Source organism: Triturus cristatus, chromosome 12 (genome assembly GCF_964204655.1).
Source record: "Triturus cristatus chromosome 12, aTriCri1.1, whole genome shotgun sequence".
NCBI classification, from domain to species: Eukaryota; Metazoa; Chordata; class Amphibia; order Caudata; family Salamandridae; genus Triturus; species Triturus cristatus.
The window spans coordinates 653,554,730-653,567,431 of NC_140595.1; positions in this window are offsets into that span (position 1 = coordinate 653,554,730).

Sequence of the window (12,702 nt, forward strand, 5' to 3'; positions counted from 1 at the left end):
GCCTGGTCCTTCTGGTGTCCGCAACAGCATTCACAGCATCGACGATGGTCTGCCACATGGATGTTTTTTCTGAAATGGGGGTCTGTCTGACCAATGTTCCAAAGAGGTGTGGCTCAACTCTGAGGATTTCATCGACAAGGACCTCCAACTCTCGGCTAGTGAACTTTGGATTCTTGTTAGTGGGCATGGTGAGGGGTGTGGGTGTGGATGGTGGGGGGGGATGGTCGTGGGTGTGTGGGTGTGGTTGTGCAGGTGTGTGTGTGAATGTGATGTGGGGGTGTTTGTGAAGGTGTGTGTGTGAAGGTGTGCAAGTGTAAGGTGTGGTAAAGGTTCTAGTATGGTGCTGTAGGTTGTCTGTGGGGTCTGGCAGCAGTGAGTCTGTTGCAAAGGCTCATGGTTTGTGTGTGTGGGCCCTTTTTATTGGTCCATTGGTGGGTGTGGCTGTGTTTGAACTTTGGGTGGGTGTGTTATAAGAAGTGGTTGTGTTTTGGGCCTCTGTTTTGGATTTTGGCAGTTGCAGGTCAGTGATTGTGTTGTTTTTGAGCTTGTTGGACATGTTTAGTGGCTTTGGGCCATTCGAATGGTGTATTCTTGTGTTGTTTTGCTTTGTCCTGGTTGTGTACGTGCGTTTTTAGCGTGTGTACGGTGTGTACTTCGGGCATTTTGTTGTACAGTGCTGTCCTTGTGTCTGGCTTGGTACGACTCGTACATGCGCGATGTTGTGTGGAGGTGCTGGTGTTGGGGCCTGGGGTACGCTCTATACGTCCGCGGGTGAGGGTACGGGTCATACATACACGGTTGGGGGTACGACACGTACATGGGTGTACATACACGGGGGGTACGACACGTACACGGGTGTACATACACGGGGGTAGGACACGTACATGGATGTACATACATGGGGGTACGACTCGTACACGGGTGTACATACACGGGGGTACGACACGTACACGGGTGTACATACACGGGGGTACGACTCATACACGGGTGTACATACACAGGGGGTATGACACGTACACGGGTGTACATACACGGGGGTACGACTCGAACGTACACGGGTGTACATACACGGGGGTAGGACACATACACGGGTGTACATACACGGGGGGTAGGACACGTACACGGGTGTACATACACGGGGGGTACGACTCATACACGGGTGTACATACACGGGGGTACGACACGTACACAGGTGTACATACACGGGGGGTACGACTCGAACGTACACGGTGTACATACACGGGGGTAGGACACGTACACGGGTGTACATACACGGGGGGGTACGACTCGTACACGGGTGTACATACACGGGGGTACGACACGTACACGGGTGTACATACACGGGGGTAGGACACGTACACGGGTGTACATACACGGGTGGGGGTACGACTCGAACGTACACGGGTGTACATACACGGGGGTAGGACACGTACACGAGTGTACATACATGGGGGGTACGACACGTACACGGGTGTACATACACGGGGGTACGACACATACACGGGGGTACATACACGGGGGTACGACTCGAACGTACACGGGTGTACATACACGGGGGTAGGACACATACACGGGTGTACATACACGGGTGGGGGTACGACTCGAACGTACACGGGTGTACATACACGCGGGGTACGACACGTACACGGGTGTACATACACGGGGGGTACGACTCGTACACGGGTGTACATACACGGGGGGTACGACTCGCACACGGGTGTACATACACGGGGGGTAGGACACGTACACGGGTGTACATACACGGGGGTACGACTCGAACGTACACGGGTGTACATACACGGGGGTAGGACACGTACATGGGTGTACATACACAGGTGCGGGTACGACTCGAACATACACGGGTGTACATACACGGGGTACGACTCGTACACGGGTGTACATACACGGGGGGTAGGACACGTACACATACATGGGTGGGGGTACGACTCGAACGTACACGGGTGTACATGCACGGGTGGGGGTACAACTCGAACGTACGGGGGCTGGGGGGGTGTTCGGCGCGTATGCAGGCACATGTCTCCATTGTTGCTATGGGTGTTCGTTGCGGACGGTGTTTTTAGCATACAGTTGTAACATCGGACGCATGGGATGGATCGTGATTCCGCGGTCGGACTAGACTTTTCACATTTGTACGGTAAATCGTCCGGGGACGTGTCAGACACAATTTCCGACCCGAGGACGTGTGGGGAATTGTTCCCAATGCGATTCGTATGGTCTTTTTCCCATGCGAATCGTAATTGGCAGTTTGTACCGCACTTGTACGATTCATACGGTAAAAAGACCGGATACGAGTCGTACGGGCTATTTTTTTACCGGATCGTGATCGCCTTCCAGGTGTCCACAGATTTTAACACACTGAGGGAGATCAAAAGGTGGGCTGTACAATGCTGTCATGTTTTGTTTGTTGTGTTTTAAGGTGTCCATGCTCATTATGTTCAGGACCAAGAAATAAGGTCAGCATTGGGTCTTTTATATAACTCCATACGAATTATCGTTCAAGTAGTTGCTTTCACTACTATAACTTAACAAGGGAGAGCAAGGGTGAAGGAGCAAGCACGTGCGGCTGAAGCGAATTGAAAATGTGCTGCTGCATGACAGCTCTTTTCAAGCATTCGTGCTTGTTCTGGCATCCACCTTGTGGGAGCGAGCAGCGGCGCGCGGGCCATTTGTTTTCAATTAGTGCGCGCCCCACTGCTCACTCCTGCAAGGTGGATGCCAGAACAAGCACGAGTGCTTGAAAAGAGCTGACCGATTCCTAAAGGCCACTCCTAGTGCACCGCTGCGTGCTACGCTCTAAGCAAGACCTAACAAGGGCTCTGTCTGGACCAAGAGCTAGCTTTCTGCAAATTTGATGTAATTCCGTCTAACGTTCGGGCTGTAGTTGTGTCTAAAATCCCTTGGAGAGATTGCATGGGGAAAATGCATTTTGGGACCCACTTTTTCCTCAGCCCCCACATGATAAATCACCCTGAAATGGTGATTCATCAAATGACGCCAAAGTTGTTAGCAAAACAAAAAACGCTATTCCTATGGAAACAAGGTTCTAACTATAACTAGCTAACTAACTATAACTGAGGTATATATATTGCATGGTATTGCTTATACTATGAAGCAACAACTTACAATTGTATACACATTAATTAACTGATTTTTCTGACGTAATTTTAGAAATGCTCTGTGGCATCTATTATTTACTTGTCGATGTCAGTGACATTTTTAGCTCTTTTTATCATTTCTATGGAAATGTTTAGAAATTTTTAACAATGCTATGCCTTTTTAAACATTTATAAATCCACCAATATTTATACACTTGTTTTAATAATCAACGTATTTATACAACACATTTAAAAAGTGTATTTATACTAAAAATGATCAAGTGTTTTATCCATGTCTATGATTACCTCTGAACTTTGTCACTAAGATATGCACTAGCACTTTAAATAAGTGAAAGTACTCCACATGCGCGTCATGTGATCAAGGCCTCTCATAGGTCGAAATGCGTAATGGCGGTGGTGCTGGATATTTTTCAATAAAATTAAGTTTCACCATAACAACGGGTCTGCATTCGTCTGTACGAAAGAGTTCGGGATCGTTCGGTGAAGTAAGGAGTAATAAATATACCAAACTGGTTCCTCGGTAAAAGCAGACCCCTCCTTCAAGTTAGGCCGGACGGCAAGAAGCACCTTTCTGTTTGGGACCGGAAATCACCAGATACCTCCCACAAGGAGTAGCTGCAACAGCACCCGGACGGCGGATTTGTCCTGTCATCGGAGCGGAACACGTAGCCCGTGTTGGAAGACACGAGCGGCGCCAGGTACCACGCGATGGTAAGGACTCGCCCCAGAGTCTGGTGACGGAGTGTGACAGGAACAAGTACTGGCATCTATCCACTTACTTGTTCCGAACTGTGATATTGCCCCAATTCACGCACCATTTCCGCCGACGTGCTGCGGAATCGCAAGGCAGCAGCTAGCGAGATGGTTAATGATTCTCCCAGCGGGGACACAGTAATCAGCGTACAAACAAACATGGCACAACCAGGGAATTCAAGCATCAAGGATCTTTTCAAAATATTGGAGAAGCTCATGAAATCAGAGCACTCAAAATGGTGGGAGCATAAGTCCCTGTCAAGATACCTAGAGGTGGGGCGAATCCCCAGGGGGTTGAGAATAATGTTGGCACCGAGCTACGAGAATCCCGACCATCACATGCTCGCTGAGTGGGCGGATTGTAATCTGGAATCGTCTCAAAAACTAGTCCAGATCCTTGTAAAATATGCTGCTAGTGACCGTGCAGCCCTCCAGGTAAAAATCGATGAGCTCAATGAGGAGATCAATATAATGGGAGATTCGGCTACAACTCAAAAATATTGTGATGACATGTTGATCCGCCTGCAGAGGGAGGAGAATGCTATAAAGAAACGTAAAACTTTCAAATTCCAACATGACAAGTTGGATTATGAGCAAGGACGTGTGGTCACCTTCTGTAAAAAATAAGATAAGGTAAAAGCAGCAAACAAAGACAGTTCCCTTCCGGATGTACAACTGAGCATGAGTGGCAATGCATTGATGTCCACTTCCGCTTCAGATCTCAGTTCGACGCTAGAAAGCGAATCGGACAATGACCAGACCAGATCTAATCGCAGGTTGGGGTTTCAAATGCCTTTCTTAGCCCAAGAAGTAGATTATATGCGTCAAGACAGGAGGCAAATGCTGCTTCCCCGTGTGCAAAATGTAAACATAAACAAGGAAAAAATAAAAAACGATGGAAGAGATGCCAGCGACACCTCCAGCGGCAAACCAAACAACAGGAAGCCAAACAACAGCCAGAGGCGCTAATGGTAACACAAGCAAACAGAATGGATTCACAAACAGTGATCAATCTTTCCAAAGCAACACTGAGTCATGATGAGAATATGATACTGGCTTTAGGATTTTCATACAGCCCGAAATGCAACTTCGATTACGCTCAAACACACGTTCACATCTTCAGATTTGTCCGCAAATGAAAATTGTGAAAATACTATCTCACACGGGGATATACAATCGTAAAACAATGGAGGTACCAACAATAGAGACAGGGAGTCCATCCATTCTCACTGCGGGGGATGTTGAACTTTTAAGAAATCTTCAGCAACTTGCTACTGAACATGATGCTGACGAGAGCGTATTCAGCGAAGACAATTTGGATTTAGGCGAGACAATTCGTACAAAGTTCAGGGGGAAGTCTACTTTCTGCCCAATAATGCTGCATGACAATTTGAACCTTTTCAATGATAAAGTTTCATTTGAATTGAAAAAACATTATTCGTCTTCAACAAGAGCTCCAAAAAATACACCAAACAGGACAATCTCTACTACCGATTAATGAACAGACTGCAAGCAGACGATAGCATCATTATTCGACAGTCTGACAAAGGGGGCAACGTGGTGCTGTGGCCACGCAAATTTAAATGGAGGAAGCCCTTAAACATCTAAATGATAGAGATTGCTACAGAAGGAGTTCCATGAAGGCGGTCAAAATCTCATGGCAGAACTTTTATACCAAATTTTTGGCATGGAAAACCGCTGGCCTTTTGAGTAATGAAGAATTCAAATTTCTTAAAATTGACCATCCAATTGTCCCCGTCATATATTTCATACCAAAAATTCTTAAAGACCTGTCAAAACCTCCGGGCAGGCCAATCATATCAGCACGAGGCAGCATGATAGAAAATACTTCTCGATATGTAGACTATTTTTTACAAGATCATGTGAAGAATCTACCGTCATACGTCCAAGATACTAGTGTTTTCTTGAGAAAAATAAGTGAGGTAAAATGAGAGGCAGACTGTATACTTCTCTCCCTAGACGTCACGTCATTATACACCAGTATACACCATCATGACGGGGTGAAAGCTGTTGAACACTATTTGAACACGAGATCTATCCACTTGCACATGCACAATAGAATGTTAATTACTATGATTCTGACATGGTTAGAAAATATCTTTTTTCTTTTTCAAAGTCAAGTTTTCTACAAGATTAGAGGAGTTGCCATGGGGGCCTGTTTCTCACCAAATTATGCCTGCCTGCATATGGGGCTTTGGGAGCAACAGGTCCTCATGGCTACCCATGGTAAAACTGTATTGAATCATGTCATGGTACAGATACATAGACGATCTGTTTTTGATTTGCAAAGGCACAGAAGAGAGTGAACAATATTTCATAGAGCATATCAATATCAACAGCTTGAATTTGCATTTCACTGCTCAAATGAGTAAGGAGTCGATATTCTTTCTGGATGTAGAAGTTTTTATAGTGAATAACAAGCTGGAAACTAGCCTGCACAGGAAAGCTACGAATGGGAATACAGTTCTCCACACCTCGAGTCATCACCCTAAGCACCTCATCCACAGCATTCCCTATGGGGAAATGCTGTGGATACGCTGAATTTGCAGTACAGAAGAGGACTGCATTAGGGCTCAATGTGAAAGTAGAGACACATTCCTAGCCAGGGGCTATTCAAAAGGGGTGTTAAACAATGATATTGAGAAAACCAACACAATAGACAGGTCAGTGGTATTAACAACTGGGGTCACTCCAACAACATTGGATCCAGAACAACGTGATCAACCAACAAGACTAATTCTAACTTTTAATCAACAGCATAAGACACTACGCAGAAATGTAAATAGGAATTGGGCTTTGATCCAAAATGATCCAGTACTGGGTGGCCAGCTCTCTAAAACCCCTAACATCATCTTTAGAAAGGCCCGCTCAATGAGCGATTCATTGGTCAAAAGCAGCCCAGAGGTTAGATCCACCAAACCCTGGCTGAGTGCTAGGAAAGGATTCACAAGATGTACCACATGCAGAGCTTGTAAATACGGTATCAGTAAGTCCACATATGCAACTCCCTTTAAACCCAAGCCAGTGCCCATTACCAAAGCACTAAATTGCAAAACTGAGTATGCATTGTATGTGCTGGAGTGTCCATGTGGCCTGCAGTATGTGGGTAGTACCAAGCTGCAGGTACACAAACGGATACTCTAGCACATCCGGGCCATCACTAAACAGTGATGTGACCTACCCGGTTGCCAGACATTTCAAAGATCTCCACGGCAACGATTTGGAGAAACTTAAGTATTTTGTCGTGGATGCAATCCTTCTGTTGAGAAAGGGATGCAATCGGGAAGCACTGCTCAGGAAGCTTGAAACCAGGTATATACTGGAGTTAGACAGTAAGACACCAAATGGTCTTAACTCCAGTGAGGACTTCTTTACCTGCCTGTAATTGTTCTGATTTCCACACATGAATATACATTGCTTCCAACAAACTCTCGCTTATGTAGATGATGAAACTGCTGCCTTGGATATTGTTTTTAGCTTTCACGTACTGTATAGCAATCTTCACAATTTGCACTTTTGAAATCACGGCTGTGATTTTACAGGGTGACAGGCACTGTCAGTATAGGCACTTGCACTTTACTTCATAGTAACAGGGGGTAACCTAGGCCCACTGGGGCGGGACAGATCAATTTGTGCATGATATTGCTTATACTATGAAGCAACAACTTGCAATTGTATACACATTGTGGGGCCGATTCCGATCCTGTATTTTTTTTTCCCGTCCGACTCGTATCGGTAAATTTTTCCATACAAATCGTACAAGTCCCGTCCGACCCGTGAAGTACGATTCGTATGGGAAAAATACAACTTTTCCCGATCCGATTTCTACGGATCGGCCCGATCCTTACAAATCGGATCGGGAAAAGTTGTGCCAGACGGACCCGGACACTTTTCCGTACAAATTGTACAAATGCAGTCCAACCGTATTAGAACGATCCGGACCGGCTTTCCGATTTACGATTTGTATGGAAAACGTCCCGTACACGGGGAATGCCATTACCTGCTACGAAGCAAACTTTGTACGACTCGTATCCCAGGAAAAGTTGTTCCCGGGGTGTGAGTCGTACAGGGGTACGAGTCGTACAGGCATACACCCCCGTGCGTTGTGTATGTGTGGTGCGTACCCCAACATTGCGTATGTACTGTGCATACCCCCAACATCGCGTACCCCAACATCGCATACCCCAACAACGCGTACCCCAACATCGCGTACCCAACATCGCGTACCCCAACATCGCATACCCCAACAACGCGTACCCCAACATCGCGTACCCAACATCGCGTACCCAACATCACGTACCCCAACATCGCATACCCCAACATCGCGTACCCCAACATCGCGTATGTACGGTGCGTACATATGCGATGTTGGGGTATTCGATGTTGGGGTATGCGATGTTGGGGTACGTGATGTTGGGGGTACGCACAGTACATACGCGATGTTGGGGTATGCGATGTTGGGGTACATGATGTTGGGGGTACGCACAGTACATACGCGATGTTGGGGTATGCGATGTTGGGGTACGCGATGTTGGGGCACGCACAGTACATACACGATGTTGGGGTACGCACCGTACATACACAACGCACAGGGGTGTATGCCTGTACGACTCGTACCCCTGGGGACTCTGCTTTTACAGCTGTTTTTGGCTCCCGTAAGAAAAGAGCCGTACGGAGTGCCGTAGGGACGAATCGTACTTGCTGGGCTGGAAACCGCGGCTTAAATACATACAGACATTGCGTGCAAGCTGTTCCGGATCAGAATCGTTGGTTTATTTTAGCTGTATGGTCTTTTGTACAATTTGTATGGAAAGAGGCTTTCTGTACAAATCGTACTACCTAGGTTGTAAGAAAAGTTTACCGGGTACGAGTTGTACGGGAAAAACGCTCCATACAACGATTTGTACAGCCTTTTTCCAGGATTGGAATCGGCCCCTAATTTGCTAAACCTCCAGTGGTTTAAAGGTGACAAAAATGAAACATTAATTTTATGGTGTGCCAGCCAAGGCTAACATACTTCATGGGCATTGGGTATTCACCTACCCTAGGAAAACTTTGAAAATATATAATAAGAAATGTGGCTTTGGGGGCTCGTGGGTGGTTGCTAGGGCCATGTTTCTACTGTCCATAGTAAATGGACATTTTGGTTTGTTAATAATTTTGGCACTGTTTGACAAATCTTCATGAAACTTTCCAGAAAAAGTTCCCATCCATCCCAGTTTCTTCCTGGAAAGTTTTGGTTTGATCCATCAACCAGGGGCCGAGAAAACAGGGGTTCCAAAAGCACATTTTTCTGCTGCAATTTCCCTAAGGAATATTAGATGCAGCTACAGCCAAAACGGCTGAACGGAATTACATCAGATTTGACAGAACAGTAAGGGGCTGATTACAATGTCGGTCGGAAAGCATTCTGACCGGCTCATAGTCGGAATGCTTTCCAACCGACTCAGGTTCGGGGAGTCCGACCGACCAATTACGATGGGTCCGAACACCATTCGGTCGGACTCCCATTGACTTCAATCGGAGCCTGTGTTCCGACCGACAACACAGGCTCCCATTGATGAAAGGGGTGGTTGCGGAAAACCTTGCACCCTGTGGCGGGCACCCCATGGTACCTGCCCCACTGTGCATTGTTGGAGAGGGGGGACCCATGGGTACACCCACGGGCCCATTCGGAGCCTGCCGGGTGAATGGAGGCCCGCTACGGGTGCCCAAAGTCTTTCTCCGAAGGCCTTTTCATGTCAGACAGACCGAGTCGGAAAGGCTGTCGGAATCCGACATCGTAATCGGTCGGCCGGAAACGCAGCCCATAGAGCTTTACGATTCAGCTTCTACTGACTCGGACTCTCCAAATGCCAGTCGGAACCGATTCGGAATGACTGACCGACTACCTTGTATTGTAATCCGTCGGTCGGAAATGTTTCCGAGCCGGTCGGAAAACACGGGTTCCGACACAGAGTCGGACGAACCGGGATGCCGTTCTGAGCCTTTCTGACTGACATCGTAATCGGCCCCTAGATCTTAATCTTTAAAGCGTGATTTAGTGTGAATCTGTTCAGCAATTGGTTTGAAATGAAGGTTTAAAATGCATGTACAGTTCATTACTCTCCACCGCCAAACACCCACAATTATTACATCTACTGAGCACACCAGGAACAACAAACTCACAATTAAAAAACACCCAAAGACCGAACTAGATCTTGACAGTTCGGACTCTAACCTCTGCCCTCCTGTGACCGAACTCCCCACAGGCACTCTCCGCTCGACCCCTGATAATCTGAACCCTCCCTCACAAACTACCTCTTCCTCCAACACAGACCCTTTTCCCCCGACCCTTACTTCCCCCATGTCCAACGTCATCGCCATTCCAATGGTCACTCTTTCCCCTACTACCACTGCACACTCTCCCTCCGATGCCCCACATCCACAGACACAACCGGTCTCCACCGCTTACCTCACTGACAACCCCCATGACATCTCCATGTCCAACGTCGTCACCAATCCGACAAATACGTTCCCCCCTATTATCACTACATGCTCCCCCTCCGCCGTCTCACAGCCACATACACAACCTGCCTTCACCGCTAATCTCATCGACATTCCCCGGAACTCTGACTTCTTACCTAGAATTTCTCTCCCTCCTCACTTGGACAGTAGACCCTCTACTCCTCCTTTGAACTCCTTGAATGTGAGCATTACTAATCCGGCTCCCCGCGTCCAACCTCTCCCCTCTCCTAATCCCACTGATTCCTTCCAATCCCCGGCCCCTGTTCACTCTCCCTCCAAAGACCCAAGTCATTCTCGGCCCCTGCCTAAAATCTTAAACTTTTTCAGCTCAATAGCACAGCAACTGAACAGAATGGAGCTGAAAATTAACTCCCTTGCAGCTGATTTCCTATACTTACAACAAAATCTTCTCAACAGGACCAAGCCACTGTGCTCCCTCTCCCCAGATAGAGTTCCTCCCACCCCACTAAATACCGCTCCCTTGGCCCCACAGTGCACCCCTCGTCCCTCCAATCCGTCAGCGAGTCAGGCACCTCAACTGAACCGGGATCGCCAACCCTTTTCGATACCGAAACCTGATGAGATCAACGACTCTTACCTCGCTTTGAGCCAAAAGTCAGCCCCTTTCCCGTTCCCTGTTATTAACGGCACTAACAGAATCCCTAAAAATGTCCACTTGCCTAGACCTCCTGCTCAATACTCCTCTATCCACCTTACTTCCCCCATCATCGAGGCTCCCTGTCCTCTCTCTTGCATGCTCCTCAACTGCAGATCAGCAGTACAACACGCCACAGACATTGCTGAAGCTCTACTCGCTGAAGAAATTGACATCGCTTTCCTCACTGAATCCTGGCTCAATGTCCACTCCACCCCCATTCGTGACATTCTCACCCCTCCAGGGTACACCATCATCAGACAAGACAGACCGATCAAAACTGGGGGAGGACTAGCCATCATTCACAAGGCAGGAATACAGATTACCAAACTTAAACCTGCAGAATACCTATCGTTTGAATACCTAGGTGTCGAACTCACTGCCAAGGGCACCTCACCCATCAAATTCCACAACATCTACCATCCTCCTGGAGAGCGTACCTTTTTCCCCGAAGAACTAACAGACCTAATATCACGGTTCTCCATGACAGACACTAAAGACGTGTTCCTGGGTGACCTCAATATCCACTGGAACAATCCAGAAGACTCCACTCCCCAGAACCTATCCAACCTACTTGAAATATATAACCTCAAACAACTCTGCAATAAACCAACTCACATCAAAGATGCAACACTGGATGCGATCATTACCAACAATGATCTGGTCTCTCTGAGAGCGATTTCTCCCATTGACTCGTCCGACCACCACCTCATTCTGTTCAAGATTGATGCATTTGTCTTCCACCAACCTATTCGTGATGACAAACCTAAACACTGGACCAGAAATATCAAAGAAGTCCCTTTATCTGAACTTGAATCCAGGATTCAAGCCCATCTTCAACTCCAACCCTCATCACTGACGGCCGATGACCTCACTACACACTTTAACTCAAAAATGACAGAGGTTCTAGACCAAGTAGCTCCTCTCAAACTCAAACAATTGAGGCGAACCAAATCTAAACCCTGGTTTAATATGGATCTGAATGAGGAAAGGCGTCAACTCAGACAAACGGAAAGGTCTTGGAGACTAAACACCTCGACTTTACACCTTGCGCAACTTAGATCTGCTCGGCAAGCATACAACAAACACATTTTCAGTGAAAAGGCGTCTTTCTTTCGCAGCCAACTAGATCTGGCGAAAAACAGACCGAGAGAACTCTTCAACATTGTCAAAAGCCAAACAAACTATTCTCCCTCTCAAGAAATCAAAGCCACCAATGAGCGTTGTGAAGAAATTGCCCCCTTCTTCACTAATAAAGTCTCAAAAATTGATCAATCCTTCATCCAAACCTCTAACCCTCCTTCCCTCTTAACCTGCCCCACTCTAACCACCCCTGATCATTCAGAAAGAGTCCTTAACAAAGACAATCAGGCCTGCCACCAGCTAAAAAATAATGCGCATTGGTCAGACTCTGAGCTAATGTCGGAAAATGAGGTCTTCAGTATAATTTCTAACCTAAAACCTTCCTCCCACACTATGGACACCATCCAATCCACAATCATAAAAGATCTCAACCACACCATTTCCGCTTTCTGGAAAAAAATCATCAACGCCTCTCTCACCTCAGGCTGTGTCCCAGACTCCCTTCAAATTGGACAAATCACACCCATTCTGAAAAAAACAGGGGCC